At 48.8% G+C, this 19,445-nt stretch overlaps 1 long non-coding RNA gene across 1 annotated transcript; it reads left to right on the top strand.

The window, feature by feature from the left end:
• Positions 1–4,028: 4,028 nt before the first annotated feature.
• On the top strand, positions 4,029–12,740 carry LOC132243569 (uncharacterized). Its single transcript, XR_009455206.1, has 2 exons — positions 4,029–6,960; positions 8,735–12,740. It is a non-coding gene; the product is annotated as an uncharacterized LOC132243569 (long non-coding RNA).
• Positions 12,741–19,445: the final 6,705 nt, after the last annotated feature.

Below are 19,445 nucleotides of genomic sequence, written 5' to 3'. Positions count from 1 at the left end.
GAAAATCTCTAGCCGCATGCTGCTGCCACTACTCTGCCCTCCTCACTTCCAGAGCCAGAGCTGGACCTGCTGAGGGGAAAAGGGAGTGGGGGATCTCCCAGGGCACAGAACTGCCTACTTATACCTCTCTGCTTTCTTCACTTTCCAATTTTCAATCCTTTTAAAAATATGGATACTCATACTGGGTGTAGCAATCCAACGTTGATCTCATCACTATTGGGAAGACAGAATCATCTCCCAACACCTAGGCTGACATTGGCCCTTTCTACCATTGCATTTCATTGCAAGCTCACGTTGCATTGCTTCTCTATTGTCACCCCTAAATCGATTCCAAAGGCACTGCTCTCTAGTCCCCCATTCAGTCAGACTAACCTGCATCTTTGGTTCTTAGATGTTTAATTTTGTATTTGGCAGTATTTTGTTCAAAGGCTCCATTTACTAAGTGACCTAAGTTGCTCCATATAACTGCTCCAAAGAACTCCTTACCACTGTTTACTCCTGCATTAATCTTTGTGTCATCTGCAGTGTTTTTCAGCAATGATTTTATATTTATTTCTAGATCATTAATAAACATATCGAATAATGTCAGACCTAGAACCAAGCCATGCAAAATCCCATTAGAAACATGCCTGTCTAAAGATGATTTCCCAGCACTGTTTGAGATCTGTCAGTGAGCTCTTTGCTAATCCACATTACTTGTGAGTTGTTTTTTTTTGGTTATTATACAGTGCTAGATTTTAATCAGTATGTCATGTTCATTAATCAAATGTCTTGCAAAAACCTAAATACATTACACTGACTCCATTATTGTTACCAACCAAACTTGACATTTTCTCCAAAATTAAATCAGGTTTGTTTTAAAAGCCTGATTTCCGTAAGACCATGTTGACTGGCATTAATTATATCCTTATCCTTTAGTTCTTCACTGATTGAATCCCATATGAGGTTTTTCATTATTTTGCCTACAATCAAAGGCAGGCTAATTGGAGCAGTGTGTTGTGTGGTGACTTCAGTGGTGCCTCTAATCAGAGTAGAAAGAAGGGAAGCTGCAAATAATTGCAAGAAGGGAGCTGGTAGTTATTTCAGCACCACATAACTATTGCTCTAAGCACTATTTGGGAGATACAGGATGTTCTGTTCTGCAAAGAGGGTGATGTAACCCGCAGACCTGTTTATAGTTTGGAGGTATGGTAGGACTTTTTGCAAGAGCCAAAGTGTTAATCCTGCTGCTATGGCCAAATTCCAGCCTGGTAATTATATTCTGCTTCCTCAATGTTCTTACCGCAGTTTCAGCCGGTGAAGTGATTCTTCCCTTCCTGCCCTCATAACGCTTGGGCAATGTTGCTGCTACAGCATAGCTACCAATTGCCAGCCCAGATCCACAGTGATGAGTGTGGTGCACAGGTGTGGGAACATAGTCAGATGAAGAATATCATGGTCCACTAATCCACTGGTTGTCAATCAGGAGTACACATACCCCTAGGGGTACTTGAAAAGGTCATAGGGGGTATGCAGAACTGATGTGGCCAATAATGTGTTCAACAAATCTATGTGTGGAGTGAGGGCTGGCTGCTGCTGTGGGCTGGGGCCAGGGAAACGTTGGGTTCTTCCTAGCAGAGGTGGTGGGCCAGGCTGCACTTGGGGAGGGTGGTGGCAGCACTGGGAGAGGGAGTTAGGGGGCTATGGAGAATTCTGAAGTGGCTGCAGCCCCTTCTGTAGTCCAGACCCCGTAGGCCCCTGCAGTGAGAGAGGGAGTGGGGCTGAGGCTGGTGCTCCCTAGCTGGGGTGAAGCACGGGACAGAGACACAAGCAGGTTGTCCAGAGGGTGTGGGGAGGGGGAGCATGTACCCTGGGAGGGCGTGGTGGGGGGCGTATGCCCCTGGATCTGTGCATGGGGTGAAGGCAAGCTGCTGCAGGCAAAGGTCAGGGCAGCACTGGGCTGTTCCTGGTAGGGGTGTTGGGCCAGGCTGTGCTGGGGGGGAGAGTTGCGGGGCGCTGTGGTGGACTTTGGAGTGGCTGCAGCCCCTCTTGTAGTCCCCCTCCCAGCACTACTGCCACCCACCCCGAGTGCAGCCCAGCCCAGCCTAGCCCCCCACTGGAAAAAGCCCAGCGCTGCCCCAGTCCCAGCCTGTAACAGCAGCCCACCCTCACCCTGTGCGCAGATCCAGGGGCACATGCCCCCCATGCCCTCCTGGTAGCCACCTTCCCCCCCCCCATGTGGCTCAGTCCCACACCCTAGCCCAGCTGAGCAGCCCCTGCCCCAGCCCCACTCCTTCCCCCACTGCTGGGGCCTTGATCTGACCCCCCACAGCAATAGTCTGCCCTCACTCAATGTGCAGATCTGGGGCCACAGGCTCCCCATGCACTACTAGGGTGCATTCCCCACCCTCCCCATGCCCCCAGACAAGCCATTCATGGCTCTATCCCATGCCCTGCCCCCTGCCCCAGCTATGCAGCGCATGCCCCAGCCCCAGCCCCACTCCCTCTCTTACCGTGGGGGCCTCAGTCTGCCCCCCCCAAAAAACAAGAAAAAATATAAAGGTGTACATGAGCTGAAACTTTGAGACAAAAGGGGTACACTTGTTAAAAAAAGGTGAAAACCCCTGCACTAATCTATTCCCTGGGAAGTCAGGACATCACCAAAGACATGGAAGTGCCACCATTTTCAGAATCTTCTCCTGTGGCTTATGTGACCAGCCTCTGCTACTGTGACCAAGGGAAGTCTATTATCTGATTAGATTTATCTCCCAGACTGTGAAGTTGTGATAGCGCCAACAGGTGAAGTTCATTGCTGGCTGTGGTAGGGCACTGTTTGTGCCTGACACTTTAAGGGCCAGAAGGCAGCAGCTGGCAGGTGCCTGATGAGGGCAGCCATTTTGAATCTAGGGCTACCAGTATAAACAGGGCAGTTCTGCTGCTGGTGGTGAGGCAATAACACTGCCTGGTTGGAGGGCTGCTAGAATTATCTGGAGGTCAGGGAGGAGCTGTAGGGGATGGTCAGAAGGCTCCTGCTCCTGGCTATGACCTAAAACTGCACCCTGCTGGGAGTGGGTGGCCTGGTGGGGCTCCCAGTGGTGTGGGAGCCCCCAGGAAATGCCAGGCCAGTTACCACCCTGGTGAAAGTCAGGTTGGGGTTCCTTAACCCCTAGCCCCCATGACTGGGTGGGTTACCCCTAGTATGGAGGACCTGGAGGGTGGACCCTTGGAGAGAAAGAAAAGGGCTATAGACTCAGGCCTGTCCAGGCTTCCCCTGACTGGTCCATGCTGGGGCCAGGACTGGAAGGGTCGAAGGGCCGGGGGCCCACCACGAGGGATGCCCAAGAGCTGAGGGCCTGGGGCTCTGACTGGCCTGGAGGTGGGCCAGGGCTAGTGAGCTGGAAGGGGAAGTGGTTCAGGGAGCTATGTTGCCTAATATGAAGGCGGATGAGACCACCTGATGAGAGGATTCTAGGTGGGGTTCAATCAGGAGGATTCTGGGGCCAGTGTGGGGGCCGGTGAAGATGAGAACATCTGGATACCATCTGCAAGGCTTGGGCTGTGGTGTAGGGGAGGAATAGAGCTGCAGATAGTGCCCCCTGGCATTGGGGCATGAAATGGGCAGCCTCCTGCTTAATTACCATCTATTAAATAATTAACATCAAGGCATGGCAGGTGAGAATGCGGGTGGTTGGCCCAGGAACAGGTGGGTGGGCCACGGTTAGATTGGCCCTGAGCAGGCCCCCTGTTACACTGACAAATGCAAGAGACTGCGTGTTAGGAAGAATAATCAAAAACGCACACGCAAGATGGGTGATGCCTGGCTGCATGGCAGCACTGTGGAAGATGATCTAGGAGCCTTGGTGAATCAGAGACTCAGTATGAGTCTGCAATGTGATGTAGTTGCACAAAAGGTGATTGCAATTTTGGGCTGCATCAGTAGAAGCATTAGGTACAAGTGACAGGGTGACAAATGCCTCATCATAATTAGTGACGCACATGAATGGATGAACACCCCCTCTCTTTCCCCCCCCCCCAAGGTTTTTTGTCTTCCTCTGTAGTGGGGACATGGCTCTCTTCCTTGGATCCAAACAACCCTCGCAGCAGCAGGACATAGGCCACCCTTGTTCCCCTGCTTGACCTGTGGCAGTTTGGAGTGCTATGCTTTGTGGTTTTGTGCCAGAGTTGCCTGCGTGGTTATTGTAACACTGGTAGGTTAGGCAAGGATTTTCTTAAGATGGTTTGGATAGGGATGATCCTGCCTCAGGAAGGGGGTAGGATTAGATGATCTCTAAAAGACCCTTCCAGCCCTATTTTTCTATTATTCTGAGAGTCCATTCTGGCCACCGTGCTGTTAAATTTGAAGTTGTAATTTAAAGATGGTTCCCAACTGAGGAGACTGAGGAAGATGATAATTGGGAGATGGTCCCTTAGTTAAGTAGCTAGTTAGTGAGAGCCATAAAAAGGGACTGAAGAAGTTGCCTATAGCTCCACAATTAATTTTTTTAGTTTTAATTTTTCCCATTCATGTACACCTGTGTTTTAGTGAACCCAATGATCACTACACAGGCACTGGCTAAGCAACACAGATAGTCAATCTGGCTATCATGGTTAAGAGACATCAGTTTCTGTAACCAACAGCACAGAGACTAGCATCATATCCAGACACCTTTGACTTCTATGTTAAGTAGGTAGCTATTTACAGCTGGAGGCATCTTTCAGCACAAGTGCAGAGCAAGGCATGTGCATGACTCTGGATGTGTAACAAGGCATTTTAACTTCTCTTATACTGAGGGAAGCAGGCTAGCCTGGAAAAAATGAGGAGAGGTCTTCTCAAGCAAGTGCTGGCCTTTGGCATTGAAGCTTGAGTGCTATGGGAAGGGAAGGAATGAATTGGGAAATATCTTCCAGCCATCCTCCCTCCCCCAGAAATGGATGGTGCAGTTTGGCTGCTCTGGCAGCAAGGGCAAATGGCAGAGAACCCAGGGAGAAGAGGAGGCAGAAAGAGTTTGGACAAGAGGGGCTGAGAAATGTGGTGGGAATGGAAACTTCCCAGAGCAGGCAGGACCAGAGGTTTGCCCTAAGCCCTGACTTAGCAAGGGAGCACTTTCTTTTAAAGATAAGGAGCAGCTGGAAGAGGAGCAAGAATGACAGGTATGTGTGAGCCTATCAGCCTTGGAGCTATGCCATGCCCTCAAGGGACAGCAGTGTAATCAGGCAAATAGGATCTGACTGGGTGGTACAGCCTGTGCCTATGTGCCCAGATAGGGCAAATGGTGCATGGGGCACATGAACCAGCAGCGTGTGGCAGGGCATTTGGTGTGCCTGCTACTTGAAGTGGTCAGGCAGCCTATTGAGCCAAATGCAGGTGTGGGTCAGGGTTAATTGTGGACTCAGCTGGCCCAGGGGCTAGCAGGTGAGGCTAGGCCTTATCATGGGAGTCACCTGATTGGAAGAGGGCTGAGTTTAGATGGGGTATAAGCCCAGACCCTGAGAGCAGGGCTGGTAATAATATCTTGGGAGCTGGTGTAGGAACATCACCCAGCTGGAAGGCTGCAGCTCCTGAATGCCAGTGAAAAGAATGTCTGAGGTTTGGGTAGGAGCTAAGGAGATGGAGGAGGTTCCTGGGGACCCAGTGTGGGGCTCAGAGCCCTGAGAAGGAGGCTGGGTGCCTGAAGCCTGTTAAGAGGCCAGGTGAGCCCAGAGAGAGAGGGGCCGAGTGCATGGGGGCCTAGGGAGGGGTCAGACAAGCCCTGGGAGAGTGTGTGGACCTAGTGAGGGGCCAGGTGAGCCATGGGAGAGGGGCTGGGTGTCTGAGAGACCTAGTGGAGGGGCTGGGTGAATCCAGTGAGTGGGGCAGAGAACAGGGGCCTAGTGAGGCATCTGGATGAGCCCAGAAAAGGAATGGGCTATACAGGAAGACCTATGGAGGGCTCCGAGCCCAGGGAGAGTGATCTGTGGAGGGGCCCAAGAGGGTGGACCCACAATGACAAGAGGGCTGACAGCCAGAGGACTAACCCTGGGAATCTCAACTGGCCTGTGTGGGGCCAGGGGACAGGAGGGGCTGAAAGGTGAAATATACCATGGCAGAGGGAAAGCCTGGAGTTCTTGGCTGGCCCGAGGTGGGGCCAGGGCTTAGGAGAGGCTGAAGGTCCTTGTGTGGCCACAGCAAAGCGGAAGGGGGCAAGGGGTGTGGTAAAAATATAGCATAATCTATATTTTTCTGCTTTTATAATTGCTTCTGCATATTTTCATAATTGCTTTTGCTAAGGCATATATGCTAATGATAGATTTATGAATAGCAAAAAAAAAAACTTCTGCAGACAGAGCCAGGAACAGATGCAATAAATAACTCCTTACGAGAGATAAGAGAAGAGGGGCAGGGAAGATGCTGAGGTGGAGAGACCAGACCCTCACCGAAGGATGACCGCGAGGGGCTTAAGAACTGCCCCTGGGAGGGGATTTAAGATGTAAATGAGACATGTATGTAAACAGTCATAGAACATGTAACTGCTAGACATACGATGCAAGACGTAATGCTAAGTCTGCCAATAATTGCACGATACGTTGAAATCTATTGTTTACCTTGGCTATAAAAAGACGTTTCAGACCCAGTTTGTTGTCGACCCTGATCTGAGTGGCTCAACTCCTGGGTCGGTCTGTTTGCAAACAAATAAATCTAAAATTAGACCTAGCCTGTGTGTGACTCTCTCCTGGGGTGGATTGGACAAGCCTCCAGGGGCACGAAACTAGCCGTTTGTGCAACAATTTGGCGAGCCAGCCAGGAGAGGCTCTTGGCCTACCCTGGGGTCAACGACAGAAGCGGGAAAGGTGTCTGTGAAGTGCGCACCAGACTGATTTTGGAGTCTGTCACGGTCACTGGGAACGTGAGTCGGGACACCCAAGAGGTTAAAAGGCTCTCCACTGAATGAGTCACCCAGGCTGAGCAGGGTCCGAAGAGACGGCGCCAGGGTGTTGGCAGGAGTAAGTATTCGCTTTCCTTGTGTCATTTGAATAGTCTCTCGGGGATTTTGGAATTTTAAAACGTTCAGTATATAAGTCTGAACATTAGCCCCGGGGACTTTGTTTTGAGTGATTTTGTTTTAGTGTTCAGCAAATAGGTCTGAATTTTGGTTGACACAATGGGTTCGGGTAGCTCCCGGGAAAAAAACTCTACAACCCCATTAGGATGCATGCTAAGGAACTTTAGTAAGTTCAAAGAAAATTACGGAATAGAGATGATGTCAAAGGACAGATTGATTACTTTCTGTCAATTGGAATAGCCGTCGTTTGAAGTGGGGTGGCCGGATGTCAGTTCTTTTGATGTGAAGTTGGCTAATGCAGTGTTAGGTGTGATAACAAGGGACGGTCATTGGGATCAGTATCCGTATATAGATTGCTGGGTGAGTGCTGTGATGAATCCCATTCCCCCATGGATTCAGAAGTATAAAGGAAAAATGTGTAAGATGTTATTGGCAAAAGACGCTGGGAGAAAGCCCCGAGTCCTCTCTGATTCTGATAGTGAGGGAGATCTGACTCAAGGGTTAAGGCGCTGGGATGAGGCTAAAACACCACCGGACACAGACCAAACGGATCGGGAAGAGATAGCTGACACAAGCCGTTCTAAAAACACCTCCCCCACATGAGGAAAAAGCTGCAAAAGACTGAGGGGGGGACTAAAAAAACTCCTTTCAGAACTTGTAGAGATTGCATATAAAGTTTATGGGAATCGTGATCAGGTGGCAGAGAGGAGAGAGGAAAAGTGTGGACAAAGACAGATGGCAATGCTAGCAGCTGCCTTGGGCAAAAGCGCAGACATTGGCGGGCGATGGAAGGAGAAACCTGAGGGGGGGGGAAGAAGACTAGAAAAGGCCGACCTAAGCCTGACGAATGTGCATATTGCCGAGAGAAAGGAATACTGGAAGAGGGACTGCCCTAAGCTGAAGGACAAATGGAGGATAGCTCAGGAGGGGGGCCGCCAGAAGCGGGTGGACTCCTCGGGGAAGATACTAGCTGAAGGAGACCGGAAAGCCCCCTTTAGCTAAAGAAAGCGGAAAGCATGCGACTGTAAAAGGTATAGAGGGAAGACGAACAAGATTGCCTGTATGCAAGCCCCTCCTCACAAAAATTGGGAATAATATGTTAGAGCATGCTTTTATCGTTTCACCCGCCTGTCCCGTAGCTCTCTTGGGGCGAGATCTACTAACAAAACTCCAAGCTGAAATCTTCTTCCGTGAGGATCAAATTGTGATGCAGCTACCCGTGAAGCAGGGTTCAAATTACCAAATGGCCCTCAGGGCAGCTGAGACTGTGTCAGAAGCCAAAGGAATTGAGATTTTAGAGAAAGTTGATTCATGTGTGTGGGCAGATGGAACTCCTGCCCGGGCAAAATACATAAATCCAGTCAAGATTCCTCTAAAGGAGGGAGAGGGTCCTGTGTGTGTGAGACAGTATTCTCTGAAGAAATCCACCCGCGCAGGTTTAAAGCCGCTGATTAAAAAATTCAAGCAGTATGGGTGGTTAATAGAGGAATCATCCCCCTTTAACACCCCGATCCTGGGTGTGCCCAAAGCAGATGGTGCCTCCTTCAGGTTAGTGCAAGACTAGAGAGCTGTAAACAAAAAGGTTTTAGTGAATTATCCTATGGTCCCAAAATATACACCCCATGGGGTTCCCCAGATCCTCAGAGGAGAGGGAGGGAAATTCTTAAACCCCTCCAGACAATCCAGATATGAAATCTTTCTCCTATCTAATCCAGGCCTCACCTTCAAGCACACCACTGCTTTGAACCCAGCCACCCTGATACCAGAACCGGGACCTCCGTGCCATGATTGCTTAGAGGTATTGACTCGGACAATACTAATCCGTCCTGACTTGACAGACGACCCACTCGAGGACCCGGAGGAGGAGTTCTTCATAGATGATTCAAGTAGTGTAATACATGGCGTGCTGCATACGGGGTGTGCTGTGATAATCTTAACTGAGACTATATGAAAAAAAAAAACTCCCTGCAAACTGGTCAGCACAGGCAGCGGAGCTCACTGCCCTGACATGTGCATTGGTATTAGGAAAAGACAAAAGAGTGAACATTTTTACAGATTCGCGCTATGCCTTTGCCATTGTACATGCCCATGGGTTGTTGTGAAAAAAACGTGGGTTCATCACGGCCTCTGGACAAAAGATTGCAAATGGGCCACAGATTGTAATGCTATTGGAAGCCCTCTGGCTACCGAAAGAGGTGGCCGTGGTGCATGTTAAAGCCCATGGCAAGGCTGCAGACGAGCGCCAGAGAAGGGGAAATGCGAAGGCTGACGTAGCAGCCAAAGAGGCGGCACAGATGGGAGAAGAGGCAGTGTTTCAGGGCTCGGCCCATGAGGTGCCCTTTTACTTAGAAGATTATAAAGCAAAGTATGGCCCAGGATCAGATAAGCTAGCCGCAGAGCTCTAGGCTATTAAGAACCCTCAGGGATGGTGGATTGTACCCGGTGGGAAAGTATTAATACCTCGATGCTTATTGGGAGAGATACTCCACCGGTTACATTATACCACTCACATGGGAGGCAATGCGATGGGAGACTTGTTAACTCGTCAAATGATGGCTCCAGGACTTTATTTGGAAGCCCAGAGAGTGGTCTCTCAGTGCCCGACCTGTCAAAAGGTAAACCCAAAATCTACAAGACCACCAGCCCCTATGGGAGAAAGACCGTGGGCCCATTATCCCAGACAAGCTTGGCAGATTGACTTCGCTGAACTTCCAAAGTCTGGTCATTACCGTTATCTGCTAGTATTGGTTGATCAACTAACTGGATGGGTGGAAGCGTACCCCACAAGAACGGCTACCGCATCCACAGTGACACGAGTACTACTCCACGAGATAATACCCCGATTTCTGTTGCCTGAATCCATTGAGTCAGATCAAGGAAGTCATTTTGTGGAGAAAATAATACAGGAAGTGTCCAAAGCTTTAGATATCACATGAAAACTCCATGCTCCATGGAGACCCCAGAGTTCAGGTCAGGTGGAGTGCATGAATAAAACACTGAAGGTTATGCTAACAAAAATCTGTATTGAGACTCATTTGAAATGGCCGCAGGCACTCCCACTGGCTTTAACTCGTATTTGTAGCACACCACGTAGAGGGATTAAATTGTCACCTTTTGAACTAATGTTTGATATGCCTCCCAGAGTCTTGCCAGCGGGGTGGAGGAAACAGGTTACTGTGGATTTGGGGAAATCCGAAATTTGAGAACATGTTATCGCCTTGCAGTCTGTTTTGTCTTCCCTACACAGGTTTGCTGCACCCTTCCAGAGCCTCCCGCTTGATGCACCAATCCACAACTTTAAACCGGGTGACCAGGTCCTGGTACAGAAGTGGAGAAAGAATCCTCTTACGGAAAGGTGGGAGGGACCCTACCAGGTGCTGCTGACTACACACACAGCTGTTCTCTTATCAAACAGAGATAACTGAACCCATTGCTCGGGAGTGAAGCCCTTTCATCAGGAGGACACCAACTCCCAGGGTGTGGTCACTCCAGAAGCTGATAACACCCGGGAACAAGAAGCCAACAAATGGAAAAGTGAACCTGCTGGAGATTTAAAGTTACGCTTGCAAAGATGTGGGCCCTAGTCTATTTGTTGAAGTTCTTGTCCCTTTTAGGTATATCAAACCCAGCTATTATGCCCACCTGTTGTAAGTGTCCCCAAAACGGGGGTGGAACCCTCACTGAGGCTAACTACAAACTTTCAAAGTCTACAATACTTAGTGCCCTCCTGCACCCCATTTCCCAGTGCTGCCCACGTCGAAAAATTATAATTCAATCCGGCGATACAACACCGCTGTGTGTAAAGCCAGACCCAGAAGTCTGGTCTGCAATTCTCAAAGATTGGCCTTCAAGCCTTCAACCTGTCAATAATATATGGAAACCTAAAGGCACACCTACAAATACATGGGTGGGAAATTCATGGGTGGTCCTTCTTAAAGGCTCAGCTCGGGCTCTAACTAACGAAAGTTGTCTTTTGTGTGCGCTTACTCCTGTTTCTAGTGATGAGGGAGTCCCTTTCTTGCCTATTCCCCTCAATAGAACTGGTATAGTCTCAGATTGGGGTTTTAACCGGAATTTTTCTTTGCGATATAATGGTTCTAAGAGAATTATGGTGGCAAAAGTTACTGGATCTATTTGCATTTCCCAACACGGAAGTGGATTTAAAGTGGGACAGTCAAGGTGCAAGAAAACATGGATTTCTAAGGAAATCGCCCCCTGGGAGGGTGCATGGACATGCGCAAATGTCTCACATAACAATTTTGACAATTGTAGCTGCCTATTGAGTAAGGAGTGGATTTCAGTTTGGGGCATTAATTGTTCCCACTATCGAAATGATACCAAGGTGAATGGGAGTTCAACAAAAAAAAAGCTCACTAACTCTAACTTTAATGAGCTCTCGTTCCACCATCACAAATGAAGCCTGTGGGCTATGGTGGATTTGTGGGCGATGGGCATATAGGCAGCTTCCCACCAATTGGGCTGGGACTTGTTATTTGGGGGCTTTAATTCCGGGTGTTTGGATAACACAACCCAAAACTCATCGAGCCAAACGAAATACTGATGTTTCTTTTGAGGGCATTGCAGCAGGGAGAAGCCAAAAATGAAAAAATGATGAGTGGCCAGCAGAGAGAATCATTCAGTACTATGGTCCAGCAACTTGGGAGCCAAACGTCGTTGGGAGAGAGCCCACATATTTGACAAATCGAATTATTAGGCTCCAGGCCGTAATAAAAATTGTTACCAATAAAACTGCCGCAGCCCTGCGTCTGATTGGCAACCAGCTCACTCAACTACGTACTACGGTACTGCAAAACCACTTAGCTCTTGACTACTTACTTGCAAGTGAGGGAGGGGTGTGCAGGAAGTTGAATTTATCAAATTGTTGTGTTGAAATTGATGATAATGGTGAATTGATAAAGGCCTTAGCGGATGAAATGGAGGAGGTAGCACATGTCCCAGTCCAAACATGGAACGGGTGGAATTTTGATTGGTTTACATCCTGGCTCCCTAATTTTGGATGGTTAAGGGGAGCGTTCTTAATCTTTTGTCTGCTAATGTTGATACTTTGTTTGATTCCCTGTATTATACCCTGCATCATGGCTCTCGTGAGACGAACAGTACAGTCGGTCGTCAACCGAGAGATGTTTGTGCATTATCAGAAGTTAGCCATAGCTGAAAATTATTAAAATTAGAGTTAGAGAGCATCTTGAGGGGGGATAATTGTGGTAAAAATATAGCATAATCTATATTTTCCTGCTTTTATAATTGCTTCTGCATATTTTCATAATTGCTTTTGCTAAGGCATATATGCTAATGATAGATTTACGAATAGCAAAAAAAAAAACTGCAGACAGAGCCAGGAACAGATGCAATAAATAACTCCTTACGAGAGATAAGAGAAGAGGGGCAGGGAAGATGCTGAGGTGGAGAGACCAGACCCTCACTGAAGGATGACCGCGAGGGGCTTAAGAACTGCCCCTGGGAGGGGATTTAAGATGTAAATGAGACATGTATGTAAACCGTCATAGAACATGTAACTGCTAGACATACGATGCAAGACGTAATGCTAAGTCTGCCAATAATTGCACGATACGTTGAAATCTATTGTTTACCTTGGCTATAAAAAGACGTTTCAGACCCAGTTTGTTGTCGACCCTGATCTGAGTGACTCAACTCCTGGGTCGGTCTGTTTGCAAACAAATAAATCTAAAATTAGACCTAGCCTGTGTGTGACTCTCTCCTGGGGTGGATTGGACAAGCCTCCAGGGGCACGAAACTAGCCGTTTGTGCAAGAGGGGCGAGCAGCCCAGGATGATAATGGTAGTATGCCATCTGATGAGAAGGGATCAGGAAAAAGGATCTAAGAGTGAGCTGGGGGCTAGAGATGGAGAACTCAGATGGGAGAGGGAGCCAGGGCCAGGGGACCTGGTGGTTAGCAGCCTGGGAGAGGGGGTATAGGGCATCTATGGGAAGCACAGAGAGAGACAAGTAAGATCAGATAGGCCTGAAAACTGGTCCTTGGTAAGACGTGAAACTGCACTCTACTGGGGCTGGTTAGTGTGGTGGAGCTGCCTGTGGCAGGGAATGCCATTCACGGGCCACTCCAGGGAAAGGCAAGGATGCGGCCTCAGCTCCCACTGTCTTCTAGGTTACCCTGTGGAGGAGGAAGGCTAGGGGAGCACACCCCAACAGCAAAGCACTTGGGGAGGAAGACCATGTGGATCAAGAGGCCCAGTGAGGGGCCAGGGAAGACTGTGACCACACGGGTCCAGTGGCCCAGTGAAGGGTTGGGGAATAGAGTGCAGGACCAGATGAGCCCAAGGAGCTGGATAGTGAGGAGCCTGAAGCATTTAGTGAGGCCCAGTGAGTATAGTGGGACCAGAAAGGTCCAATGGCCCAGCAAAAGGGCCAGGAATAGAGAGCAGGACCAGACAGGTCTGAGGGCCTGGAGAGTGGCCAGGAAAGTGGAGCTTTAAAAGGGTGCAGTACAAAAGACCAAAAAAAGGCTGGCAGCCCAGAGAGGGGCTGCGAGAGACTGAGGGGTTGTTCAAGACTGAGAGGTAGGAGGGACCACTGAGGGGCTGGAGGGGAGACTGAGGGGTCTGGCAGTCCAGGAAGAGGCTGTGCAGAGAGACAGAGAGGTCTGAGGGCCCAGAGTGGGGCTGAGAGTTGCAAAAGGGTCAGAAGGCCCGGTGAGGGGCTGTATCAGCAATAGGGAAAATATCTGTAAGGATGCCATCTGTAAGGCATGGTATAGGGATGGAGCCATGCAATTGGCCCATAAGGCCAGGACCACAATCTGAGTGGATACCAGGACAGCCTCCTGCTCTCTGTATATCAGCTAATATCAAGGCATGATGGGCAAGAGCTGGGCAAACTGCCCACAGAGCAGGGTATTTAAAAAAAAATTTTTTTTTTTTAAATTGGGGGGTACCCTTTGACACAGAGCTATTAGAAATTTTTGTCAGCCAGTCCATTGGAGTAAAACCTTCCAGACTGAAGGCTCTGGCGGAGGCAGGACAATTCTGGTTTAGGGATGCCCCTTAGCTATGAGGAATGGCAGATGATTGGAGAAGGCTTAGTACTATGGGGGCCAAATGCTTCCTACCTAGTTCCCTTGTTCCCTCCCTGCCTAGTGTTCTGGAGCCTCCTGTCCAGCCTCATTCTGTGATGTCCAGGCAGATTCCTTGGGTGGGCAGAGCTATTCCATCTGGAACAGAGCAAAATGGAACAGGTGTGACTGAACAATGTGTATTGCATACCACTGCATGATATACCCTTCACCCACCTGCAAAGATACTCAGATGAGTTAGATCCTAGAGTGGGACTCAAAGCAGCAGACTGAAATAGCATAGCTTGGTCCAAGGCAGGCCGGCACTTCTGACCCAGCCATTGCTGCCATTACTGCTTGTGCAACCCACTGAAAAAAGACCCTGCCAGTGAAATACCACTGAATTGCCTTGATGACAAAATACTGCTGATACATGGGCTTTGCAAGTGAGGTGAAATTGCTTGGTAGGCCAAGCCAGGTCTGTCCCATGTGCCATAGGTCGCTAACCTGTGCCCTCAAAGGCAGTGGTTCTCAACCTTTTTTTTTTTTTTTTTACCAGCACCCATTTGTAAATATTGATGGCCAGTCCTGACCCAATGCCCCACACTCCCAACCTGCAGGCCCTAGCCCCTCTGTGTAGGGCAGCAGTGGGTGTGTGGGGCAGGGGCGTGCCCCAAGCAGCCCCTGGCAGGCTAGAACAGTCTGCAAGGGCAAAGCCATGGTTTTCCACACTTTTCTCCTTTAAAGGATAATCAATTTTTAAAGCTTGTTGATCCATTTTTGAAGTTTGTTTGCAACCCTTTCATATATTCTTGTGACCCACTTTTGGGTTGCAACCAGTAGGTTGAGAAATGCTGCTCTAGGGCTCTTTTCTTTTGCTGTCAATACTTAGACAAAATGTTTGCAGTATGTCCTTCCACCTTTGAGAAGTAGTTTCTGTTAAAGATGCTGGGGAGTGAGGTAACAACATTTTGAAGATAAGTCATTTGGGGTGGTCAGGAACAGAACAAAAGCTGAAACACTTCAAAGAGACCTGAACAAGCTGGGAGAATGGGCAACACAATCACAAATTCAGTTCTGGTAAATGCTGAGTAAGGCACATTGGGAGAGGGGGAGCACTTAATGCAGACATCTATCAAGGTTTTAAATTAACTTTATCAACCCAGGAGAGGGATGGGGTGCCACTGCACACCATTTGATGAAGGGCTTTGCTTTATATGCAGCTGCAATCACAATAGCTAACAACATGATAGGACACCCTCAGGAGGTGGTGGTGGTAGGGAGGATGACAGTTGATATCACGGTAGGGCCTAGGATAGTGATCACCAACCAGTGGATCTCGATCCACCGGTAGATCTTGGAGCCTCTTGCAGTAGACCTCTGAGCCACTTGGAGCCTATCTGAGGCTGGGATGGGGGGGCTGAGTGCTCACATTCATACACGCGTGTGCCCCAGCCCAGCTGGTCAATCTGTTGGGGAGGGAAGGGGCGGGGGCTAGATCAAGGCCCTCATGGTGAGGGACAGTGCCACAGAGACAAGAGCAGGGATAAGTTGAGTGGGGCCCCAGTGGAGTGGGACTCACCAGTTGGGGAGGTGTGCCCCCAAATAATTTTTTCTCCCTCTGCCTCAATCTGCCCCTCTCCTTCCCTCCCCACAGACTTACCTGCTGGGTGGTGGGGGGAGGGTGGCAGCAGCAGGCAGCAGTAGATCTTGGGTTGTTTTAAGTGCCAAGGGTGATCCCCTGCTTAAAAAGTTTGGAGACCACTGTCCTAGGAGCTTAGTATTTACAGCACCCTGCCACAAACCCCGCTGGGCTGTTCCCTCCCAGGAGATTTCTGCAAGGACTTCTCTGACTTTCAGGGCAGAGGCACAGGCAGCGCTTCAGTAAACCCTGTCAGGTACCACCAGTATTTATCTGCCCACAGGGCAATACTACAACAAGCAAGGGTGAAGGCATGGAGCATGTCTGCTAGGCAGTTCTTCACTGAGGCAGCCAATACATAGCTGGCATCTACTGTTGCTGCAGGTACTTATTTGTGGAGACCCTGGGTTACAAGACCCCTCTGGGAAAGAGAGGAGTTCTAGGCTCTGGGGTCTTGGGGATGATTAAGTGGACCTAAGACTGAATAATCCTTTTGTTCAACCTGGTGAGTCAAGGAAGAAAGGGCCTTTCTCAATAACCAGCACCTCAGATGCACAATCTTCCTTCCCTTTCCCCTTCAAAAACAGCAGCATTGAAGAGAGCACTCTGCATATCAGCAGTGAGTTCCACCTTGTGCCATACCTCCCACTTCAGAGCAAGCTCCCAGAGTTGCTGGTGAAAGGCTACCTTCAGGATCATCTACCAACAGCCCTTGTACTAGACCTAGCACAGTTTGAGCTTAGGTAAAGATGGATACAAACAGCTTGAGTAGCACTGGCAAATTATTGCCTGCTATCCGTGGCTGGATATAGGACACATTCACTTTTAACTCCTTGGACCTCTCTACAGGGTTCATCTCTGAGCAGAGACTGAATACAGGTTCTGCCTAACAAGGTAGCCAAACTTAATGAGGTGTGAACAGCTGAGACCTCCTGGTTCTTGTACCAACTAGCCATCAGGCTTAAACCCTTTCATCAGTGCCTGTGGCTACCTAGAGACGTGCTCCAGTGTGCTTTAATTAGAACATGTCAGAGCAATCTCAATTAATCTGGCCTGCTAAGTGCCTCACCATCACATGCATTAAGTGTTCCATGTTTCAAAATGACCACAGGGGCCCTTTAACTAAAGCTCTCAGGGAACTTCTAATTAACAGTCCCCACCCCAGAGCATATCTACAGGGACCCTTTAATATTGAAATCAACAGGTTTTGGCAAATGGCTGACAGCAGCTGTGCAGTTTAAATGGCTGTGTGCCTTATCCACAGGCAATTAGCTTTTGCTATGCCAGGAAATGCACAGATGGAGATCCTAAAGGCAGCAGCACCTTCTTTGGGCACACCTGGCTCATGGATCTGGTCTCATTTGGGGGCAGTCCTATTCCCAGTAGCAGGTGGAACAGAAGTTTTAGGGCACATGTTTCACCAAGACAAAAATGAATCATTGTTGCCTGAATTTCCAAATTGCCCTTCCAAAAGCAAGCTAGAGATTTTACAGCTCACCCTAGACGGGTGCTTTCTCTTTGAATCCTTGAGTGAAATGCTGTTTTGAAGAGTCCTGCCTGAGTGAGAAGGGAGAGCCGTTTTGTAAACAGGCACCTGTGGGGAGCCATGCCTAGCTGAACAAAACCAGCTGCCTACCGGGGAGGTCTTTTGAAGGTGATAAGCATTTACAAGGAGAGGGAACATGGGGCAGCTTTTAGAGGTGCTACCAGGACAGTTTACTTGGCAGCAACAGGCACTCAGTGAGTACAAGGCGTGTTCCAGCATTTTGGTTTTGATGTTTGCTGAGTATGCACAATGCTGTGAGCTGACCCTGGTCTGTTCCAGCCTTCCTGTTATTCAGGGAAAGGGGTATATCCACCCAGGTACAGGAGAGGGGAAGAGCAGGAAAGGCCTTAGACTGACCCAAGCAGAGAGGGTCACCAGTACTAGGCTGCTCAAAGCAGGTGGTTAGCAGAGTTGGGGAGGCCTGGGCAGCCCAGGGCCACAGAAGGAGCATGGTATGGGTGTGAAGACAGGGACACTGAGACAGTCTCTGAGGAGGATCCTAAAAAGCTGAATCTGCTGCCTGCCCAAAGACTGGCAGAATGGGAGAAGATCCAGGACTCTCAAGGAACTTGGTGATAAATTATCTGCAGGCCAAAACAAATGTCAACTAAGACCCTCTGCACACAGAGCAGGCCCTGTCAGGCCCCAGCCAGAAGAACCAGAGTAACAACGTGAGCATGTGTTTATCCCCATTCCTCTTTGAGAAGCACAACAGCCATGTTGCAAGTGAGCCTGATAATATGTGCCCGTACAGTGGAAATACGGGGCCAGAGGCAGGACCCCTGGCTGGTGTGGAGGATACAGAACTGGGAAGCAGCCTAAGCTCTGCTCCTCTGCGGCCCTGGAAGCCCAGTAAATGTGAGACTGCGAAATTGGTTAGGGCAGTATCCCCAACAGCTTCCTACAAAGTTTGAGTGAAGGTGTTTGCATGATCTTGCCATTGTACAATACTAATAGCTAAACATGGTTCTGGATTTCTAGGAGGCACCTCATCCAGCCACAACTGCCCTTTGACTTCAGGAGCAGAAACAGACAAAGCATCTGAAATATCAAGTCTTAAATCAGGCTTCCATTTTACCAATGTCCCTCAATCTCTTTTCTTATAAGGACTTTCTACAATTACAATGAAAGCCTGCATTTGGCAATCTTGTAGGCAGTCATAGCTGTTGCTTTTGGGGGAAAGAGAAAAAGTGAGCTGTTATGGGAGGGAGCTGCTGCTGCTGAAGTCTTCAAGGTCAAGCATTCAGACAACAAGGCAGACTCGCAACAAGGGCCAGAAAAGAACAGCTAGGATGTAAACGCAGCTTCTCCATCGACTCCTACTTACAGCTTTGCTGCTGGAGAAACACAGACACAACAGATGGTCTTATCAGCCCCTCTGAGACCTGGCGAATTTGTACCAGCTTCAGGCAGTTTAGAGCATTGCTATTAGCTGATTTTTCTGGTCAGGGCACAGAGCAGGGTTGAGGCAGAGGCAATCTTGGTTGACTAAGCTAGACTTATTAAATAGAAGAGGAAAAAAAGAAAGGGAGGGGGAAGAGAAGAAAAAGGATACACAAAGGGAGGGATTTACAGCAGGACTCCAAGGATTACATTTCATGTGGGGGGTCAGGATATAGCCACAGCCAGCAGAACAAGTGATATCATCTGGGCTCCTGTCACTGGCCTGGTCTGATCAAGGTTTGTTTTGGAAGTAGAAAAATGAAAGCAGGCCCAATGATGTCAAGATGGATTTCACGGTCTCAGGAGGCAGTAAAGGTGACAGCCATGACCATACAGCTCACTCCTTCCAGTCTGCCCATGCTCCTAGCATCATAGTTTCCCCCAAAATCTTTGTTTTAAAGGATACCAAAGTGATAAGGGGTAGAGTAATTTATCTTCTCATTATTTCACCAATCAGTTAGAGCAGCAGTTTTCAACCGTTCTAGATTCAAGACACCATTTCATAACTTCTCTGACCTGAGCGGCACCCCAGCTGAGAACCACTGTTGTATTGTCTCAGCTTATCTAGCTGATAAACTTAATGCAGGCAGGAACATCCATGCCTGCCAAAGATGCTTCTTGATTTGGCTCCAAATGAGATGCATGGGACAGTTTTTCTCCAGCTGGTGGCCATGCCATGACATACTAGTTGAGAACTACTAAATTTTAAGTTAATTTTCCTACCCATTCCTTTTGGTTCATTCA

This window comes from Alligator mississippiensis, chromosome 10 (genome assembly GCF_030867095.1).
Source record: "Alligator mississippiensis isolate rAllMis1 chromosome 10, rAllMis1, whole genome shotgun sequence".
Classification (NCBI taxonomy): Eukaryota; Metazoa; Chordata; order Crocodylia; family Alligatoridae; genus Alligator; species Alligator mississippiensis.
Note: the sequence above shows the minus strand (reverse complement) of the source record. Positions and strands in the feature narration are given on the sequence as shown.